The 22403-nt window shown below is 45.2% G+C and overlaps 1 protein-coding gene across 1 annotated transcript in view; it reads left to right on the forward strand.

Annotated features, from left to right (window-relative positions):
• BCAR3 (BCAR3 adaptor protein, NSP family member) overlaps nucleotides 1-22403 on the forward strand; it is a 221552-nt gene that overhangs the window by 24667 nt on the left and 174482 nt on the right. The gene's annotated exons all lie outside the window — the stretch shown is intronic.

Below are 22403 nucleotides of genomic sequence, written 5' to 3' on the forward strand. Positions count from 1 at the left end.
TTGTTCAGTTCAGCTCAGTCACTCAGTCGTGTCCAACTCTTTTCGACCCCATGGACTGCGGCATGCCAGGCTTCCCTGTCCATTACCAACTCCCAGAGCTTGCTCAAACTCATGTGCATCAAGTTGGTGATGCCATCCAACCATCTCATCTTCTGTTGTCCCCATCTTCTCCTGCCTTCAATCTTTCCCAGCGTCAAGGGCTTTTCCAATGAGTGAGTTCTTCGCATCAGGTGGCTTGGAGTTTCAGCTTCAGCATCAGTCCTTCCGATGAATATTCAGGACTGCATTCCTTTAGGAGTGACTGGTAACTCTTTGTTACTTACATGTGTATCATAGTCTGCTTTATTGTCACATAGTGGGTCAAGAACAGGGGACACAATGCTTTAAGACATTGTCTTGGCTTTGTGGGGAAGACAGAATTACAGGGGAATTGGGAAAGTGCTAATAAAGATACAAGCATATCACAAAGGTAAGATAATGGAAAAGTAGGGATGGGGTGAGGACTTCCCAGGTGAGGTGACCTTTGCACCGTCTGAAGGAAGAGTAAATATTTGTCAGACATGGAAAATTATAGGGGAAAAGGGCAGTTTAAATGGCAAGACTTGCAGTGACCCCGTGGGGAAAGAAGCAAGTAAACAGTGGTGTATGGTTGGGAGGTTGAGAGGCTGAAAGGATGGTGATTAGAGGAGCTGCTTTCCTCTATAGAAGAGCCAAGGGGTTAAATTCACAAGATTATTGAGTGTGGCCAATTCAAGTTCAGCCTGGACTGAATAATTAATAATCAGGGCATCTGATTCAAGGAATGGAGTTAGCCACAGCAGCAAGGGCTTCTAGGAGGAACCAGTTCTTGGTGATGGATAGATAACAGACAAGGGGGCTTCTCTGGTGGCTCAGATGGTAAAGAATCTGCCTGCAGTCCAGGAGACCCAGGTTTGATCGTTGGGTTGGCAAGATCCCCTGGAGAAGGAAATGGCAACCCAGTCCAGTATTCTAGCCTGGACAGTTTCATGGACAGAGGAGCCTGGTGGGCTATAGTCCATGAGGTCACAAAGAGTCAGACACAACTAAAGGAATAACACTTTCACTTTTCAGATGACAGACAGAGAGATTAAGTAGATCAAGCTGTGGAGTAAAGGACACAATAAGATGCAACCCTCTGTGAGGGAGAGTAGAGAAGGAGGTGGGATCTGGCTGGTGGTGGGGAGGGGCAGTGAGGGAGCTGGCAACTGGAGTGGAATTCAGGAGAGAGTGCAGAAGCCCAGATATCCGGTTAGCCTCAGACAGGATGAGTTCAGCTGGTCCTGCCATGTCCACGAGGATGGACAAGGACTGTCTGCCTACTGCTCAATCCCAACACCTAGTACCTAACACTGAGTGGTCATTCAATATATGCTCGAGAAATAAATGAATGAGGGTTTTATTTATTTGTTCTCCTAGGGTTCTGTTTCTTCCAGAGACACTGGACACAGGGAAGCAGACATCTCCATTTTCTTAAGGTGAAGGCCTTCCAATGAACCAGTACAGTAGGCTTGGCTTTCAATCAAAATCAGAGGCACTTGATGAGTTATTGCTGCTGGCAGGTGGGTGAGATGGAGCAGGCAAGCATCTCCAGGTTTGTAGTGAGCAAAGGCCTAGAGCTGGGCATCAGGCAGCATGTGTGGGAACACTGTGCGGAAACATGGGCAGTTAGGTATGGCCAGAGCATGGTGCATGGGGGACAGTTGTAGGAGATGGCATCTGAGTGTCATGTTAAAGGATTCAGATTTTATCCGGAAAGCAATGGGGAGCTACTGGAAGGTTTTAAACATGGGAACAATAAAGTCAGTTTTACATTTGGGAAAGACCAGTCTGGCAGCCATGCAAATTAGATTGAAAGGCATGAGGCAAAGACAAGCAAATTCATTAGAAGGCTGTTTCCAATACCATAAGTGAGATTCTAATCTTATGTAGTGATGCTGGGACACAGAAGGAGACAAAATCGAGAACTTTTTAGGAGGTTCACTCAGCAGCTTGGGGTAAAGACAGTAAGTTCTGCAGATGTGATGCTGTTACTTAAGAGATGGATCCTGGTGGAAAGCAGGGCGTGGCTCTCACACTGACTGTAGCAACACAGGTGTGGAAGCCACAGCTTGTACGACTGGACACTAGAATTGGACATGGCAGCATCTGTCCTCGCTGGAATGGAGCCCCTCAGCGCATGCCTGCTGAGGCTGGTGCCCCAGTCCAAGGTGGGTTTCAGGTGTGTCTATTTGCCAGAGGGAAGGACACTTTAAGGGAAGCTGAGAAAGCAAGTATTTAAGACTTTCTGTGCTTCTCACCTAAACTCTTAAGGTAGAGGATTCTCCAACTGAAGAAGGCTGTTCAGAGGGTCTTGTTAACCAATGAAAATAATGACAAATGCTTACTTAAAATATAAAGAATAAGAAAAAGAAAGAAGACCATGACCATAACCCTGAGAAAAGCCAAAATTTAAGAGGCAGAGGATCCAGAGTCAGTGAAGGAAACCAAGAAGGAAGAATCAGAAACTAAAAGGAGATTCAGAAGAGTAAAAGGGTCCGGTGTTGCAGGAGCCCCAGAAAGAGAGGGTTTGAATGGGACTGAGTAGCCACTGGAGTGGAAGATCAGGAAGTGATCAGGAGAAAGTGGGAGTAGAGCCAGAGTAGAGGGGGCTCAGGAGTGAGTCATGTTAGTAAGGACAGAGCCTAGACCTTTCTTCAAGAAGTTTGGCTTGGAAGGGGAGAGCAAAGAAAGAGAAAGCCGAAACTAAGGTGTGGTGCAGAGTGGGAGGGTGTGGATTTGGGCTTTTGAGCCTGGAGCGCAACAAATATGTTCATAGGAGTACGTGCAGGGCCAACCCTGTGTTCCCCGAGGATACCCACAGGCTGTGGGGAGAACCAATTTAGCAACAGCCTCTCCCTTTATGCTGCTCTGAGAAAGTTGCTCTGTTCAGCAAAAGGTATTCATGTTTTGTTTTGTTTTTTTAAGATTCTAAATTACCCATGAAGCTTTTCTTTTTTCGGGATTAAGAACATAGACCATCTCCACTTTACTTCTGGGGTTGTAGATGTTCATTGCGAAAGGCATCCTGAGACGGTGGAGGGCGGGCGGTCTGTGGCTTAGGAGGAGGACTCTGGGATTGAGTGCACCCTTGTAGCATGTGTATCCGGAGCATCTTTCCAAGCTCTGGGACAGTGATGACACCCAGCTTAGGCTTCTTAGGAACAAGGCCTGGTGGCCACTGTTGCCCACGTCCCTCAGCAAGTTGGATGTTCTCCTCCTGCCCTGCATGCTTACAACTCCAAGAGCTGATGCACAGTCAGCTGCCTCTTTCCTGGGAGAGCCCAAGAAAAGCAAGAGACCTCTGTTGAATTATTCATTAAACTTGCAGCCTTCTATTATGCTAAAGACCTCTAACTAACCTCTAAACTCACACAAGTTCTATGTATGAGTGAGTAAGTACTCTGTCTTCTGAAGAGTTCTTCCAGCATTTTTCCTCATCTTATCATATACCCTCAGAAACATGCCCGGGAGTAAAATTTGTGAATAGCCTCACTTTTTAGATGAGGAAACCAACAAATGAGTGAGTAAGGCAGAAAGGCACTCCCATCCTACACACAGGGTTATGAACACCTGGAAGAGACAGAATGAGAATCCAGGATGCCTTTTTTCTGCCTAACAAGTTTTAAGAGACTGTGGAATGTCTATTTGATTATGTGCTGGGTTGGAGGGGGTGGATTCAAGGGAAAAAAAAAAAAAAAAGATGGTGAGTGGCTGGGAGAAAGAGAAATGCATTTTTATCACCCACTTTTCCTTTGCATAAAAGATTTTAGCCCAAGAAGCTAATGTTGAGTAAATTCTGAATAACAAGAAAAGTCTATGATAAAGCAGTTCTAAAAGCAACCGAACAGTCGGTCACCCTGCTGCACCACAGATGATGTTGACAAAAGCCCTATTCATTTGCTGCAGGGTGAAACAGTCTGTCATCAAAGTGCCCAACTCCTTGCAGGCAGGCAGAGGCTGAATCCAGCTGCCAAGCCAATAATGACCCTTTCCCCTTTACTCCCACCAGACAGAACTGGCAGGTGACGTGGAGAGTCCACCCTGCCCCACGTGGTGGGCTCCACCTGGCTTTCTGAAAGGGTCTATTTGTTTGTGGGAAGAGAGTTAACGTCACCCACAAGATCTCCAACCCCCTGAAGCCCCAGCCATCCCCAGGAAGGGGTATACCTGTTGTGTAGGGCAGACATGCATGCCTGATTTCTAGCTATGGTTCCCTGGAGACAATTAAGTTAAAAAAGAAATGCCTCTGGGTCCTGGCCCAGCTCAAAGTCAAGTTAGAGAAACTGCAGAGTTTCTCTTTGGGCGAATAGCTTTCATTCACAGTTTCTTTTCTTCTTTCAGACACCATGTCAGCTTGCTTCCTAAGGGGATTTCCTTGTGGGAAAGACATGAAATCCATTGAATCTGGCTAAGCATCCTATTTAATGAAGGCAATAAATCACGTCAGTGAGGGAGGTCTGGGGAAGCCCAAGCCAAGGAAGGCGGGACAGGAGTTTCTGTAGAAATGGAGGGCAGGCATCTGCTTTGGTCTCAGCCCGCTTTGTCATCAACAATACCATGGGGAAAACTGGGTTTCAAGGGAAACTGCCCAAGAGAGAGCCTGGAGGGAAGTTCCAATATGCTTCTTGATTTCTCTTGGAGAGTCTTTTCAAACCCTGGTTCCCTTGTGTGCAGAAGGGCCAGACTCTCTGCAGGTGGGTGGCCTGTGAGTCACAATTCAAGCATGGGGGAAGGGGTCCCACGTTCTCTCTTAGACTCACTGGTTGTTCATGGAAAGTGCCACTATTGGAGAAGCTGAGGTAGTGAGGGCCTCTCAATATGTCTAACCCTGAGGTAGGCCAGCAGTGGGGATATTTACTCCTGTTAGAGTCCATTCTGAGGGCTAGAGGCTGGTGAGGACACCCTCACCAACTTTGTACTGTCCCGAGAGCTGGCCCTGCAATCGAGGCCCATTGGGAATAAATGATTTTGCCACTCAGTTCCAGTGTGACTAACACCCTCGTCACACTCTGAGCCTTGGCTCTTCCGGTCTGTAAAGTGGGGATAATAATGCCTATCTAACCAGGCAATCGCAAGGGTGAAGTGAGATGGGAGACATGAAAGCTCTGGCTAACTGTGATGTACGACATGGATGGGTGGGGCTACTCTTGCATCCAGTCCGCTGCTTCCCTGGATGTGAGGTAATCCAGCCTAGCTAGGTTAGATCCACCAGTTTTCCCAACACTTCCTGTCACATATTCTGCTGCCTCCTGCCCTTCTCCAACATCCTTTTACGTGGCATTGTACATGGCCACCATGAAGCTGTAACCCTCCTTTTAAAGAAACAGACAGCAATAATGTAGACAGAGAGATGATGGACCCACAGGCAAACTGATAATCTCTATACAAAGAGACACATTGAATAAGTACCTGTTCACATTACGAGCAAATAATGAGGTCAGTGTACTTAAGAGTAACTTGGTAAGAATGGGCTTGTCTGTACTTCCTGGGTGATTGACTGCTCTCAGCAAAGTCCTCCCAATTTTCTGAAGGGGTGAACCTGGGAAAACACCATCTGCTTGAAACCACATTGGACAAGTGCCTGGAGGAAAAGATACATCAGATGTTCCCCCATACGGGCCATCTTTTAATAGTGAAAGGGGCTTATTGGATAAGTTTAAGTAAATTTATTTTTTATGAAGCTCCCAATATAGAGGCTGTATGCTTCAGGGCATTGGAAACTGATTCGTGAGATTTATGTACGTTTGGGGCTGTTTACAGGGCCACCTGCCTCTGCATGGGTTACTATTGCTGTTGTTCAGTCCCTCAGTTGGGTCTGACTCTTTGCAACCCTATGGACTGCAGCACACCAGGCTTTCCTGTTCTTCACCATCTCCCAGAGTTTGCTCAAACTCACGTCCATTGAGTTAATGATGCCATCCAACCATCTCATCTTCTGTTACCCCCTTATCCTGCCCTCAATCTTTCCCAGCATCAGGGTCTTTTCCAGTGAGTTGGCTCTTCACATCAGGTAGCCAAAGTATTGGAGCTTCAGCTTCAGCATCAGTCCTGCCAATGAATATTCAGGGTTGATTAGGTTGCATGGGTTACTAGCCCACTTGTTATGGAAAGTCGCCTTCAAATCTTTCTTTTTCCTGGGCCCAAATTTCTCCCTAGCATGATTTGGTACATCAAATAAGACCCTGAGAAGGCACAATTAATTCATGTATACATGAATAGACTATAGTCTATTTCCCACTCCCTATTAGATGAAATATTTTAGGAAAAGTTACACAGTATCATTTCTTTCATGCATCTTCATATAGTTTTAATGTCAAGTGTCTTTTGGGAATACAATTTCCCAAACAACTTAAACTCAGTTTGAAAAATCTTTGGATAGTGCTGGCATCTATATATATAAAGATAGTTTGTTTGACAGAGGCTATGCTATGCTAAGTCACTTCAGTCATGTCCGACTCTGTGTGACCCCATAGATGGCAGCCCACCAGGCTCCTCCGTCCTGGGATTCTCCAGGCAAGAACACTGGAGTGGGTTGCCATTTCCTTCTCCAATGCAGGAAAGTGGAAAGTGAAAGTGAAGTCACTCAGTCGTGTCCGACTCTAGCGACCCCAAGGAGTGCAGCCTACCAGGCTCCTCCGTCCATGAGATTTTCCAGGCAAGAGTACTGGAGTGGGGTGCCATTGCCTTCTCCATGACAGAGGCTACATAGGGGTAAATTATCATGGATAAAGAAACCACAGCCCTAGACAAGGGACAGCCAAGGTGCAGCATGCCTGGAGCAAGGGTCTCTGAAGAGGAAGGTGGCTTGCATTCCTGAATGCAGACAAAGGAATCTGAGTTCTGCTGTTGGCAGTAGAGAACCAAAGGGATTTCTAGCAGGGGAGTAATGATCAGACCAATTGGTAAATGAGGGAGTCTGTTTGTCTGAAATTGTTGTCCCTCTTTTCCCTTGGCGCAATACATCTGGGAAGTGTTCTTGAACTAGTTTCAGCTCAAAAACTGAACCCTTTGATGACAATTTATCCCACCACTGCCTTTTTGAGAGTCTCTGCTTCCACAGTACAATAGCCAGTGGACTCCCTCTATCCAAAACCCAAAGGGGATGCTTCCAGGAAGCAGTGAAGAGCTGTCATACCACAGGACCACACTCCACTAGGAAACAAAACTATTTATGTGATAAAGTGCAAGGGGCTTTAAAAAATCAGTCTATTACAAGCAAGAAAACTGAGGTCAAGAGAACAAAAATAATTCATCCAAGACAGGTCAAACTTACATATTTTACAGGCTTTATGCTGGGCACTGGGGATACTTAAAAATAAGACATAGTTCCCATCCTCAAGGAGTAGAGAAACATGTAAACATATCATTTTATATCTAATCCCAAGGGACATTTGGAATTGGAATAGGTGGTTACCACGCTGCTGCTGCTGCTGCTGCTGCTGCTGCTGCGTCACTTCAGTGTCCGACTCTGTGCGACCCCATAGACGGCAGCCCCGTCCCTGGGATTCTCCAGGCAAGAATACTGGAGTGGGTTGCCATTTTCTTCTCCAATGCGTGAAAGTGAAGTCGCTCAGTCGTGTCCGACTCTTAGCGACCCCAAACTGGTAGGCTGCAGTCTACCAGCCTCCTCCGTCCATGGGATTTTCTGGGCAAGAGCATTGGAGATTCAGCTCTAAATTTCTATGTATAACTGAAAGCAGAAGCATCTAGTGGGGTGGGGGTGAGTGGAGTTCGGTGTTATGGGAATATAAGAAAGGAATACTTGGCATCAATAGAAGATATCTTGGAACAGTTAATGTTAGAGCCACCTGGGGTGGCCAGTCTCTAAGGTGGCCCCCAGTGAGTCTTGCCTCCTGGTGTCTGTTCATGATCCTGTGTAGTCTCTCCCATGTTGAATGACATCCAGCCTGGGTGACCAATAGAGCCTGGTAGATGCCATGGTGGAGGTCTCAGATGGCACTGTGGGTTCACCTTAGTTTCTTGAATTGTCTGGAGTAGGGCAGTCCTCATACCTTAAGAACACTCGGGAAGTCCATGGAGAAGCCTGTGTGGAGAAGAATTGAGGCCTCCTGCCAACAGCGAAGCAAAGGAGCTACCTTGGGAACTGACCCTGATGGTCAAGCCTTCAGATGACGCAGCCCTGGTGGATATCGACTATGGTTTCATGAGAAGATCTGAGCCAGAACCAAATTCCCAACTCAAGGAAATTGTAAGAGACAATAAATGATTGCTATTTCAAGCTGCTAACTTTGGGGTAATTTTGTTGTGCAGCAGTAAATGAACCTAGCATCTCTGTTAAGAACACAGGTCTTATGTTATCCAACCCAGTCATCTCTGAACTATTTTCAATTTAGTACCCCAATTTTTTCTAATACCCAAGTCTGGTCAAATAATTTTATTATCCTTACATAAAGAGAGTTGACTTTTAGCAAATATGATTTTTAAATGTAGGTTGCATTTTTTAAAAGGAGTGATTGAAGAAAAGTTTATAGAGTTTAGCAGGATATTAATTTTCTTTCCGGTTCTGTTCAATATGATGCTGGTGGCATTTCAACAAGTGCCCTTTTCTTCAATTGCCTTCTTTATATGGTGGCATTTTGGCAAGAGATTTTCTTTTCTGTGTGGTCGCATTTCTGAAATAGTTTTGTGTGGGTTTTGTTGTTTGTTTGTTTTCTAAATAGTAGGTTTACCAAAAAAAGCTCCATGTTTCGATCTGTAAAATAATGAACTTCAACAGAAACCTAGGATGATTTTGTCAGGGTATTTAAACAGTAGAGATTTTTAGTACTGAGGATTTTAATTCCCAGTCTAATTCAGTTTGGGGAGGAATTTCTTTTACCAGAAGTAGACAACAAGGATGGAATCTGTATAGTATACAGAAAACTGCTTCTAATAGGTGTAAATTCCATTTAAGCAGGCCCAGGTGCTAAAGCCAATTAGAGAAAATGGAACCTGGCAGATGGAGAGAAACTTGCCAAGGTACCCTGGGAGCAGCGGTTTTAATCACAGCCCATGTGACAAACACTTAACCCAGTTTGGGAGATTATTAGAAACCATTAGCACCTTGTCGCCCATGGCAATCAAGAGTGCCTTTTGCTTTAAATCTTAAGCTACAGGCTCCCATTTTCCCTTTAGACTGTAAAGACCCTTAGTTATATGGAGCTACTCTGCTTCTAAAATTCTGCTGTTAGGAGCTCATTGGATTATAGCAGGAAAGAGGAATGGAGCAAGTGTAATATCTCTAATTCTTTCTGCTCCTACAACCTTCTGGTTGGCTAACTGTTTTTCCAAATAGGTGTCTTCACACTCTGACAGCCTGCACCACCCACCTCCCTTTCTCCAGTGCCTTGGGTAAATTCGAAAGGACATCTTCAGGGTTTAACTTGCTAGTTTGAAATGCCAGACACAGACGGCTCTCCGTTCCTATCTCTGCATTGAGGCATCATGGTGTGGAGGTCAGTACATGGACTCTGAGTCCATCACTTACCATGTGTTACTTGGATAAATTTTTAACCTCTTTGAAGCTAGTTTTTAGTCTGTCAACATGCATTCCTTGCAGTGTCATTGTAAGGACTAAAATAATAGTAACGATAATTATAATAGTTAACAGTTATTGATTTCTTGATATGTGCCAGGCATCTTTCTAAATCTTATAGATATTGACACACACTTAATCCTCACAACAATCTCTTTTAGCTGACGAGAAAACCAAGGCACAGAGAGGTTAAGAAACTTCCCCAAGGTCACAGAGTTAACAGGTGTCAGAGTGAGGTTCAAATCTGAGCAGTCTGACCTGAGCTGATGATCTTAGTACTATACTGTGCTGTCTCCAGAGAGGTATCAGACATTAATAATAATATCTATTTGTGTGTTGAATGAGTAAATGTGGTTGTGTGATTTTTCTCTGGCAGTGTTCAGCAGTCCCAGGTTGTAGCAGAGAAGGGCGGGGTGGTGGTTGAACAGAGCCAAGGTTGGGGTTTAAGAGTAGGCTTTACAAAAGGAGGAACAGACAAAGGTGCTGATCAGGCAGTGGTTGAAATGATGTTTTTTTTTTAAGATAGAGTTTTATTTTATTATTTTTTAAAACTTTATTTACGTATTTATGGCTGTGCTGGGTGCTCGGGCTTTTTTTCTCTAGTTACAGGGAGTGATGGTGACTCTCTGGATGTGGTGCCCATGCTTCTCTTTGCGGTGGCTTCTCCTGTTGCAGAGCACAGGCTCAGTAGTTGTAGCACGCAGGCTTAATTGCTCTGTAGCATGTGGGGTCCTCCTGGACCAGGGATCAAACCCGTGTCTCCTGCACTGGCAGGCAGACTATTCACTGAGTCATCAGGGAAGCTCTGATAATATAATCTTAAAATTTAGTCTGGAAAGAAAAGAAAGTGTTAAATTGCAAGAAAACAGATGAGCCAGGAGCTTTGTGACAAAAAACCAAGAAGCCATAAAAAAGTGATTATAATTGACATGTTAAATTTTTAAAATTATGAATTATTACAAGTCCCAGAAGCAAAATACTTTGAAACTAGAAGTAATGGTTGCACAACAATAAATGCCACTGAATTGTATACTTTAAAATGATTAACTTTATGGTATATGAATTTTACCTCAGTAAAAAGAAAAAAAAAAAAAAAAGCTAGTAACAATCTCAGAAGACAAAGTAGGGAAAATATTGGCAAAATAAATGACAAAGGGATAATTTCTTTACTACGTAAAGAGTTCCTGGGGTATGTTAAGAAAAACAACATCAACCCAATAAATTAGGTTCATCCTCACTCATAATCAGAGATTCAAATTAAAACTAGGATGCTACCATGCTAGTCACCTGATTGATTGGCAGTGATCGAAAAGACTTGTACCTTCTTTTTTCTTTTCATCTTTCCCTGTGCTATTATACAGTAGATCCTTGTTAGCTATCTATTTTATATATAGTAGTGACGCTCACCCCCTTTGACCCACCAATTCTACTTTTTGGGGGGGCCACATCATGTGGTATGTGGGATCTTAGTTTCCCACCCAGGGATCAAACCTGTGCTCCCTGTACTGGAAGTGCAGAGTCTTAACCACTGGACTGCCAGGGAAGTCCTTAGGCAATTCTTTAAATGTGGTAGATCTGTATGGATTGTTAAAGGAATGTTCTCCTAGCTGCATTATTAAGGGAAAAAATCAAGGTGTAGAGAGTGTTCATAGTATGCTATTCTCTCTATTTAAAGTAAAAGGGCAATATATTCATTTGTGTATGACTGTGTCTGAAGAATGTCTTTGGAAAAATAATTAAGAAACTGGTGATACTGGTCGCCTCTGGGAATGAGAAATGGAAGGCTGGGGATCAGAAGGGAGTCTTCTGTTCACTCTTTATTGTTTCTTAAAAACATGAAAGACTAAAAGAAAAAAATAATGTCTTTGATTATTTGGCATGTTCCTCTCTGTTGCAAGCTACTGTCTTAATCTGGGCCTTGCTGCATTGCTGTTATTGGAATGTTGGGGGTACAGCAACCCCAATCATTAACTGATGGACATAGAGCTTCCTCCAAGTACCAGCATCTTGAATTACATCTGACTCTGATAAGCATACTTTCTGAAGCCATCTGGCTTACTTGGGCGCTGGTCACTCGATGTTAGCCAAGCAAGGACTCTAGAGTGGAGACCAGAGGGCAGAAAGCCAAGCTCTACCTGGGTCATCTGAAGCCGGTGGCAGAGGATGTGGAAGTCAGCAGGAACACTTTTATCCAAGGCTGAACACAAGTCTGTCAGCTGAAAACACAGCTGGTACTCTGGGGTAATTCCTAACTTCCTATTAGAAACAAACAAAAGGCCCTCTCTACTGAATTTCCCACTCAGCATTTCGGCCTGGCAGTCAGTCTGTAATGCCTATCACCTAAGATAGCAAGGATATCACGCTGGACCACTGGACTAGAACAGAAAGGGTGGGAAAGGCCATCCCCTCCTGACCTCTGCTCTGCAGAGCCACTAACCAGATGCATCAGGGGTTTGGGGACCGGAAGGAGACAGAGGACCAGGGATTGAGAGCAGGGGGGAAATGAATAAGAAGACAAAAGAAGGAAAAGAATGTTGAGTGAGCAGACGGGGGACAAACCCTAGCACCCTCTCCCCTGCTCCTCACCAGAAGTCGCAGGCCCACCCAGGGCACACCAACTAAGCCCACCAGGTGAAGCCAACCCTGATGGCTGATGGGGGTCAGGAGACTCAGGCTGTGGATTCGGAGGTGGTGTTCTGTGGCACTTTTTAAAATGTCTGCTTATTTGGCTGCACTGGCTCTGAGTTGTGACATGTGAGATCTTTAGTTGCAGCACCCAAACTCTTAGCTGCGGCTCGTGCGATGTAGTTCCCTGATCAGGGATCGAACTAAGCCCCCTGCACTGGAAGCACAGTCTTAGCCGCTGGACCACCAGGGGAGTTCCTGCTCTGTGAGATTAAATGGATGTCCCAGCCTGCGGCCAAGGCAGGAATGCTCTTCCCCACAGCCAGCCCCTTAGGTTTCTGTTATTTATGCCTGCGTCCGTGGGAAAGAGCATCTTTGTGGCCTGACTCTATGTGCTGACTTTGCAAGGCCTGGCAGCTGTTGTCAGCATTTTGTGTCACCGTGAGCAACCTTCCAGGTGACAAGATACCTGCCTGACCTGACTTGCTTTCCTCTCGATTTTGTGCCACCGTGTCACAAGTTCAGGGTTTTCAAGGCGGCATTTCAGAAGCTCTTTTCTTCTTCTGTGTACTAAACTTGATTTCTGGGCACATTCTGTCCACTTAGAACAGGGCTGAGTACATCATTTGTGAGACTCAGTACAAAATGAAAGTGCAGGGCCCCTTGCTCAGAAATTAAGAATGACAGGATGGCAGCAGCAGAGTGTGAAACACACACGGGACCCTTCTGAGCCTGAGTCCTGTGCAGTTTATACGCCCATGAAGCTGGCTCTGCCTCAGGATCTAAGAGGCTAAATTTATATAGATAAGATTAACTGAGCCCCAGATTATACAATACACATTTTTAGTCATTTTTTATTTTTAGAAAAGTATAATATTTTATTAAAAGATCAGAGCTTAAAGATTGTAACCAGTCATTACTGAATTTTAAAAAATATACAGGCCCTTAGCATCATTCCTTCCAAAGAAATCCCAGGGATGATCCCCTTCAGAATGGACTAAAGCTGAAACTCCAGTACTTTGGCCACCTCATGCGAAGAGTTTACTCATTGGAAAAGATTCTGATGCTGGGAGGGATTGGGGGCAGGAGGAGAAGGGGACGACAGAGGATGAGATGGCTGGATGGCATCACCGACTCGATGGATGTGAGTCTGAGTGAACTCCGGGCATTGGTGATGGACAGGGAGGCCTGGCATGCTGTGATTCATGGGGTTGCAAAGAGTCGGACACGACTGAGTGACTGAATTGAACTGAACTGAACAGGGCCTTAAATTCAGGAGATATGAACATCTAGGCACATCACTTATTAACACTTAACTGTTTTTAATCACTGTGTAACATGAACCTAATTTTCTCCCTGATTTGGTAGCTTAACTGCATTTCCCATCTCATAGGCTTCTCTGTAGCCCCAAAGCACCTCCTTTAATCAGAGTGGGGGTCACCTAAGATGTGACAGCCGCCACAAAGCCATGCCAATCAGGAAGGACTAGTTCCCAAGGGAAGGGCAGGTCATCTCACAGCTGCACAGCTGGAAACCCGGCGGGTAGGCAGGGGCAGAATCTGGGAGATTAACTTGTACAACAAAGAGGAAGGAAGAAGTTCAGTGTTTGATGGACAAGTCAAGGTTGGAATTCCAGGTCAGAGGCAGTGCCAACTCCAGACCCACCAGCCTCCTCCATGGGGTCAAGGAACTGTGTCATCCACAGAGAACTCAGGCAAACCCTCTTGGCCTTTCTGTTCCTCGCTTTGTTCCTGTTCTCCTGTCCTGGCTCCAAGGTTAACCTGTGCAGACCTGCAGGGTCCTGATTAAGATTGCCAGATTTAGCCAACAAAAATACAGGACCCAGTTAAACTTTAATTTCAGGTAAGCAATGAATAATGTTTTAGTATAAATATTACACGGGGGCATACTTAAGCTATAGCATGACTCACTGTTTATCAGAAATTCAGGTTTAGCTGGGCATCCTGTATGTTTCCTGGCAACCCTGGACCTAGTCTTGGATCCCCTTCACCTGATTGAAGACAGCATCTCGGCAGCTCCTCTGCTCCTAGACCCCAAGTGGTCTTCCAGCAGGCTTTCCTAGACTTGCTTGCTGGACTGCCCTAGCCTGCCCAGTTTTCTGGTGATGAACTTCACAGATGTGCTGTGGGAGAAGCTGCTACCCCTGTGGAAGATGCCGGTGCCAGGTGGAGATTCATCTCTGACCTGCGGCCAGCTCTGCTCAGCCTCAGCACATTCCTTCCCAGCTCAGCTCATCCTTGGCACTGAGACGGGGCAGCCCTCTCACTGACCTGCTGGGTGGGCTCTGAGGGGGAGGTTCCAACTGTGATTGTGGCTTGGGGATGCTTGTTAGGTTCTTCTCCTCGATTTAGTTTATTTTTTAGTCTTCCTTTTTGGAAACAAGCATGAAACATTATCAGGTGTCAGGAAAGTGCATATTTCCTTGTGGTATATCATTTAACCCTCACAACAATTCCATGAGATGGGTGATACCATCCCCAGTTTGCAAGTGAAAACATTTGGGTTGCCACTGTACTGCTCTTGGCAGGTGCCAGAGCTTGAATTTGAGCTCCAGTCTTCTAAATCCAAGTCTGTGCTCTATTACTTCCCAACTTCATCATCAGCCACCCAAGTAGAAACTTTGATATAATTGTTCATACCTCACTCTCCAGTAGGATCCCGCTATCATTCTGTCTGCAGTGCCCTCTCCATACTGCTGTTTCTCTGTCCAGGCCATCACCACGGCTGGAGAGGATAGGAGACCCTTGGCTGGCCATTTGCTTCAAGGCTTTCCACTTCAACTCATCCATTACTCAAAACTGCTTTCTATAAAGCGTATCTGACCATTTACTCCCAACTTAAAAATGGTTGTATATCCACATGGCCTATAGCTGTGGTTCTCAGACTTGAGTGTGCAGAAAAATTGCCTGAAAACCTTTTATTTTATTTTATTTTTTAACTTTACAATATTGTATTGGTTTTGCCATATATCAAAATGAATCCGCCACAGGTATACATGTGTTCCCCATCCTGAACCCTCCTCCCTCCTCCCTCCCCTCCCCTCCCTCTGGGTCGTCCCAGTGCACCAGCCCCAAGCATCCAGTATCGTGCATCAAACCTGGACTGGCGACTCGTTTCATACATGATATTATACATGTTTCAATGCCATTCTCCCAAATCTTCCCACCCTCTCCCTCTCCCACAGAGTCCAAAAGACTGTTCTATACATCAGTGTCTCTTTTGCTGTCTCGTATACAGGGTTATTGTTACCATCTTTCTAAAATCCATGTATATGCGTTAGTATACTGTACTGGTGTTTTTCTTTCTGGCTTACTTCACTCTGTATAATAGGCTCCAGTTTCATCCACCTCCTTGGAACTGATTCAAATGTATTCTTTTTAATGGCTGAGTAATTTACCAGGCCCCATCCTGGAGCTTCTGATTCAGTAGGTCAGGGGTGACACCCAGGGTTCTGCATTCCCACCAGCTTGAGATGATGCCCCTGCAGATGATCCATGGATGCCCCTCTGAGAAAGGTCTATAGGATAAAATTTAAAATCCTGACATGGCACGTAAGAATCCTCCCAATCTGCTCCCATTTCTGTTGCCTCATCCGATTCTCCAATTCCAACCTAGTGGCCTCTTCCTCACGCACCCCTCCACCCTCCCAAACCTAGGTGGGTAAGGCCAGGAGGTTAGGGATGGGGATCTGGGGTCTGACTCTGCCTCAGGCTCCTCAGCCCCCTCGAGTGGAATAACAGCATCACCATAACAGCTCTGTGAGGAGAATGACTAACTGTGAGGTACTTGGAGCAGAGCCTGGTCCTTAGAAAGCACTCAGTGAAAGCCATTATTAATTTCTATTTGTATAGCTTTACTCATTTTGCCTCCTCTTCCTGGAGTTTTGTTCTCCTCCTCTTATGCCCTCTTCCATGTCCAGTTAAGAAGCCATAGTCTCTGGCTACAGTAGGTCCCATTACCTACTGTCTCCTCATCCAGTCCCCCACGATTCTTGCTTTCTGTTCTCTGCTCACACAGTCATCTTGTGCTTGGTAATTACACCTACTCTCTCTACATACGTGAACCACCTGAGGGCTGTTCATTTTCTGCAGGACTTGGTATAATGCCCGGCACGTTTTCTAATTAAACTCATCACCACTCCTCAATCCGTGAAATTGGATATTCAATCTGTTATTTTAAAATGGAAGTTTGGAAGCTTAATTTAATAATTGTGCTTTTAAATGAGCATCTCTGGCCTTCCACCTCTTGCTGCCACACCTCCCTGGTTTCTCCTTCTCCCAGTCCCTCCACGTTCCATGGCGGCAGCCAGTGTGCGGCAACTAGCCTAGCTGAACTGTTTCACATTCCAAATGCCTTATTTAGGAATGAGTGCCCACCACTCACAGACAGGGCCCTTAATTCTGACGGCAGGAATGCTCTTCCTCTGCTCTGCCTACAGAATCCATAGGGAGGCTGCTGAATGCTGTGCTTCCAATACGTGTGTCTGAGTCTCATTGTTTGGTGGCTCAGGTCATGGCACATAGCTTCCTTGAACCTGGGACCACATTATCCAATAAGTGGTTAATTAGCTTTTCATGGGTCTATAAACAATTCTGAGAGCGGGGGGGGGAGGGGGGGAGGGGGGGGAAATATACTTTTTCCAAAATAAGGAAACCATGATAACAAAACTGAAAAATGTTTAAGTAAATGTCTACAAAGTGTAATAGGATTCCAGCTAGTCAGCTGCATCTGAGTCTACCTCTTCCATGGTGAAATATGTTACATTTCATGTGAGGTGAATGAGCACTTTAGGGTTTTTGATATGGGCTGTTGTCTCCAAAAGCAAAAGGGCTTGGTGCTGAGGAAAGTCTCAGAGAGGCCCCGTGTTGTCTGCCGGGAGCGAGATCACAGCTGAGGAGAGGAAGAAGAGGACTCTGGGGGTTAGATCAGGGGAATCACAAGGGATGGCAGCAGATGTATCCTACAGCTCAGGCTCCTGGCACAGGGCTATAAGAGCATCTCTGGAGAATGTTGCCTTTCAAACTTTTGGCATTGAATTCTGCCACCTCAGGCTCAGCATAACCAGATCCAGTCCACTTCTGACCAAGCAAGAGGGTGCACTGGAGACTCAAACCAGAATGACCCGGTACTCACATTGTTTTTTATTTCATCAGTAACATTTACAGAGCCCTTCTATGAGCTCGTGCTGAGGAACACAGCAGGGAACAGGACAGGCTCAGCCCTTGTCCTGGGGGGGGCGGGGGGTGGAGCTTACAGTTCAGTTAAGAAAACACACCCTGAATAGCTAATCATTGGTGGAAGAGAGTCACCGAGAAGTGCAGGCCGCTGTGGGTGCTTGGCAGAGAGGTCTGTCTAGTCTGGAGGTCAGGGCGGGTGTCCCGAAGGAACTGACTTAATTTTTGTGCTGTGTCTTCGTTGTGGTATGTGGCTTCTTTAGCTGTGGCATGAGGGCTTTAGATTGTGTGGGCTCGGGCTCAGTAGCAGTGATGCATGGGTTTAGTTGCCCCATGGCATGTGGGATCTTAGTTCCTCCGCCAGGGGTTAAACCCACATCCCCTGCCTTCTAAGACAGATTCTTAACCACTCGATTACCAGAAAAGTCCTGAGGAACAGACACTTAATGTAATAAGTGAAGGGTAAGGAAGAGCTAACTGGGTGGAGAGTGTTTCACGCTGGAAGTCCCTGTGCTGCCTTAAACCTGGTGCTGGGGTGCCAGGGAGGGGTGTCCCCTGTGTGCCCACTCTTCTGAATCCCCTCCAGGTTGGCCCACTGAGTCCGTGCCTTGGTTTCCTGGTTTGCCCTGAGTTCTGCTGGAACTGGAGTAACACTACCTTTTTTGCTGGGACCCTGCTCTGCCTTGATGCCCCAGCCTCTGCCCATGAGGGCTGGCCCTTGGGTGGCCCCTGCAAAGCTGTAAGGCTGCCACCACCTGTTTACAAGCATCACCACTTCCCTGGAAACCACATCCCCACTCACCCCATTGACCTCTCCAGAGGTCAGCCCAGGCCACATCACAACCTCATGTACCACCCCTTTGGCCTCTCTGACTGTGGGAACCATGCTATTGCAGTCCCACCACTTCCGTCTGGCTCATGACTGAGATTCAACCACAGTGTAGCAGATCCTACCAGAAGGCTCCATGTCATAGAGCAATGTTTCCCAAACTAGGGCATCCGATGAACTCCAGACAAATCCATGTGCTCCAGTGAGAGGAATACTACACTGAGAGATGCATGCAGGCACTGTTAGATGGCGTGATTATAAACACAAACTCAGATGTGTGCCTGGAAACTATCTCAGCATTCTGTTGTCAGTGTTGTGTGCTCAACCTCTCAGTTATGTCCAACCCTTTGTGACCCCAGGCTCCTCTGTCCGTGGGATTCTCTAGGCAAGAATACTGGAGTGGGTTGCCATGCCCTCCTCCAGGGGATCCTCCCGACCCAGGGATGGAACCTGTGTCTCTTGCGTTTCCTTCATCGGCAGGCAGATTCTTTACCACTTGTGCCACCTTGTCAGGGAGTCACACATGTAACAAAATGTTTATTCGTTTAGATTAGTGTAAAAATGAATGAAAAATTAATAATTCTTACAGAGGATGCTCATGGTTACTCTGGAATACTTTCTTGGACCCTGAGGGGTTTGTAGGCCTCACCTGGAACATATGGCCTTTAGAGTATAGAGAACACATCACCTTTCTGGACCTCAAGATTGCCCATCTCAGCAATGGGTTTATGTTGCCCACCTCTTCCATACCTCTCAAGTGTTGTAAATATCCATTAGGTGAGGTGTGTAGAATACTTTGAACTGGCCTGAAGATGCCGTGTAATTACAAAGGTGAAATATTGTTCTTTTTCTTCATCCTGTCTGCCGGCTGCCATCCAGCCTGCTCACCTCAGTAGCCTTGAACTTTCTCCTCCAGTAAAGACTCAGTTCCTCCTCTCCCTGTAGAAAGGACATAAGGCCATATTTTCAGGAGAAAAGCCACCAGTTTCCACTTAGAGACTGGGTTTTGGTTTTAGGTTTTGCTCTTCAAATTCACTTGTTTACTGCCTATGTGGCCTAATGCTGGAAAGAAAAAATGACAATGAATAATATTTAAACTGCCCTGGTACCCAGTGGGCCAAGAGTTCTGAGCAAATAAAAGGACCTGGAAAGCGGTACACACATGTACACGGGCATGTACACACACACACACCCCTATTCCACTCCCTCGCCAGCTGCGCTAAAGTCTCCCAAGTGTTCCGACGGCCTCTGGCCTGTGTTTACTTTGCGCCTTTCATCTGAGGGGCTCACAGCTCCTTGCTAGGAAGCGGGTATTTATTAATCCTCAGCACCCTCCTGTGAGGCTGCTACCCCAGTGCAGTCCTGGGGGAGGGTCTGTAAGCCCGGCCTTCCCCCAGGCCAGCGTCCTCCTGTCCCCAACACAGTGTTTTGTATGTATAATTGTTGGGGGAGTACTCCCCAGTGACGGGAGAGGATTTAGAACATAAATGTTTGGGGTTTTCAGTGTGTTTAGTCCTTAAGAACTTGTTCTTTTTATAAGAAAATAGGAAGGTACAGAGGTTTCTCATATACCACCTGACCCACTCACAGTAGCCTCCTCATTGTCAACATCATTCACGGATGGCACATTTTTTACCTGCACTGATGTGGTAATCACCCAAAGTCCATAGCTTACCTTACAGTTCACTCTTCGTATTGTACATAAGGGTCTGGACATGTATCCATCATTATAGTTGCATACAGAGTATTTTCATCACCTTAAAAATTCTTCATGGTCTGCCTATACTTTGGGAACTTTTTTTTTTAATAGCTGTTTTTATGATAATGAGCTTCTTCATTTGCTTAAAAAGTTCTTAAGAGCTATTCTTCTTGGGAGTTCACCTTCATATGCACCTTTTCTTTTTATAAGATCTCTGTTTGCCTCAGTCTTGGTCCAGATGGGTTTCACAGGTCCAAACTAGCTCCTATATTATCAGACCGGTTTGGATCTTTTACTCTGTATCAGTGGTTTAATTTTGGACTTTGCATGCACACTGTACAGACTCAGTTCCTATGTTCCATGATGCCTCTGCTTCTTTACTTTTTGTGTGTGAATTCAGTGCTCTCAAAGCAAAATCGACATCCAGTATACTTTGTTTAGTCACTAAGTAGTGACTCTTTGTGATGCCCTGTACTGTAGCCAAGCTAACCTGTCCATGGGATCCCAGGCAAGAATACTAGAGTGGGTTGCCGTTTCCTTCCCCAGGGGAACTTCCCGACCCAGAGATTGAACCTGTGTCTCTTGCACTGACAGGCAGATTCTTTATCACTGAGCCACCCAATATACTCTAGTTAACCAAGAGTTCCATTTAAGAAGTTAGATTTTTTTTGGATAATCAACATGAGGATAAATGACCAAAGACCTATGAACTACAGGGGAGAAAAGTCTTTTCTCAAGTTATAATTTATGTTTATGAATGAATTTGAAGTCATATGCTTTTCCCTTATACTAACTCCATTCCAGAACCTTTAGATCCACAGTTTTTTGAAAAAGAATTATATTTTCAAAGAATTACATGGTGGTTTCATTTAACCTTCAGTGATTCAGAGGTACTTCATAGTACAGAATAAGCCTTTAATGAACTTGAGTTTCCTTCTCTCTTCTAGTAGAATGCTGTTTCTAAAGTTTTATAAACTAAGGGGAAACCTACGGCCTTTGTCTAATCTAAATCCCTCCTCCAAATAGGAGGCAAACTGGGCTGAAGCAGGCCCTGAAGCAGGGTCACAGCAGGTGGAGGGAGTGTCTCATTTGAGCTTGAATCCTTGCAGACTTTTTTTTAAAGCTGCCTACAAACTAGAATCTAGTAAAGATTCATTTTCCCAAGCTCTTTTCCCCAAAGCACCTGGTAACATGCCACTTTGGTCTCAATTTTGTATTTTTTTTAATATAAGTATAGTTGACTTACAATGTTGAGTTAGTTTTGGGTGTACAGCAAAGTGATTCAGTTACACACACACACACACATGTGTGTGTATATGTGTGTGTGTGTGTATATATATATATATATATATATATATATATACGATTGTTGTTAGGTCACTAAGTTGTGTCCAACTCTTTTTTTTTTTTTTTTAATTAATTTTATTTTATTTTTAAACTTTACATAATTGTATTAGTTTTGCCAAATATCAAAATGAATCCACCACAGGTATACATGTGTTCCCCATCCTGAACCCTCCTCCCTCCTCCCTCCCCATACCCTCCCTCTGGGTCGTCCCAGTGCACCAGCCCCAAGCATCCAGTATCATGCATTGAACCTGGACTGGCATCTCATTTCATACATGATATTTTACATGTTTCAATGCCATTCTCCCAAATCTTCCCACCCTCTCCCTCTCCCACTGAGTCCATAAGACTGTTCTATACATCAGTGTCTCTTTTGCTGTCTCGTATACAGTGGTGTGTCCAACTCTTTTGTAACCCCATGGACTGTAGCCTGCCAGACTCTTCTGTCCATGGGATTTCCCAGGCCAGAATACAGGAGTAGATTGTCATGTCCTCCTCTGGGGGATCTTCCTGACCCAGGATCGAATCCACATCTTCTGCCTTGCAGGTGGATTCTTTATCACTGAGCCACTGGGGAAGCTTTTATACACACACACACACACACACACACACACACACACACATATGTAGACACACATACATACATACATACATATTCTTTTTCAGAGTCTTTCCCATATAGATTATTACAAAATATTGAGTGTAATTCCCTGTGTTTTACAGTAGGTCCTTGTTGGTTATCTATTTTAAATATAGTAGTGTGTACATGTTACTCCCAAATTCAATTTTGTATTTCATTTTGCTGCTTTGCAGGTATTTAGATACTAACCCCACTGATAGAGTGTTTGGATGCAGGGCAAGCACTTCTGTCTCTGCAGCTGTTGTTTGCACAAGGTTGATATTTGTTTAGAAATGACCATTGCTACCAACCATGGAGGGGAGAGGCCCCATTTGGCAGGGATTGGTTGGTACTGGGGAATTCTGGAGTTACTGCCCAAAGAGACATCAGACAGGAGGAGACGGAAACCTCTTTATTTCTTTGTGGACATTTTCTGGGGTTCGAGGTTTCAGAGCAGGTGATGCAGCTGAAGGACAGTGGGGGCTCCCTCAGGG

Source organism: Bos mutus, chromosome 3, assembly GCF_027580195.1.
Source record: "Bos mutus isolate GX-2022 chromosome 3, NWIPB_WYAK_1.1, whole genome shotgun sequence".
In the NCBI taxonomy this organism is placed as follows: Eukaryota; Metazoa; Chordata; class Mammalia; order Artiodactyla; family Bovidae; genus Bos; species Bos mutus.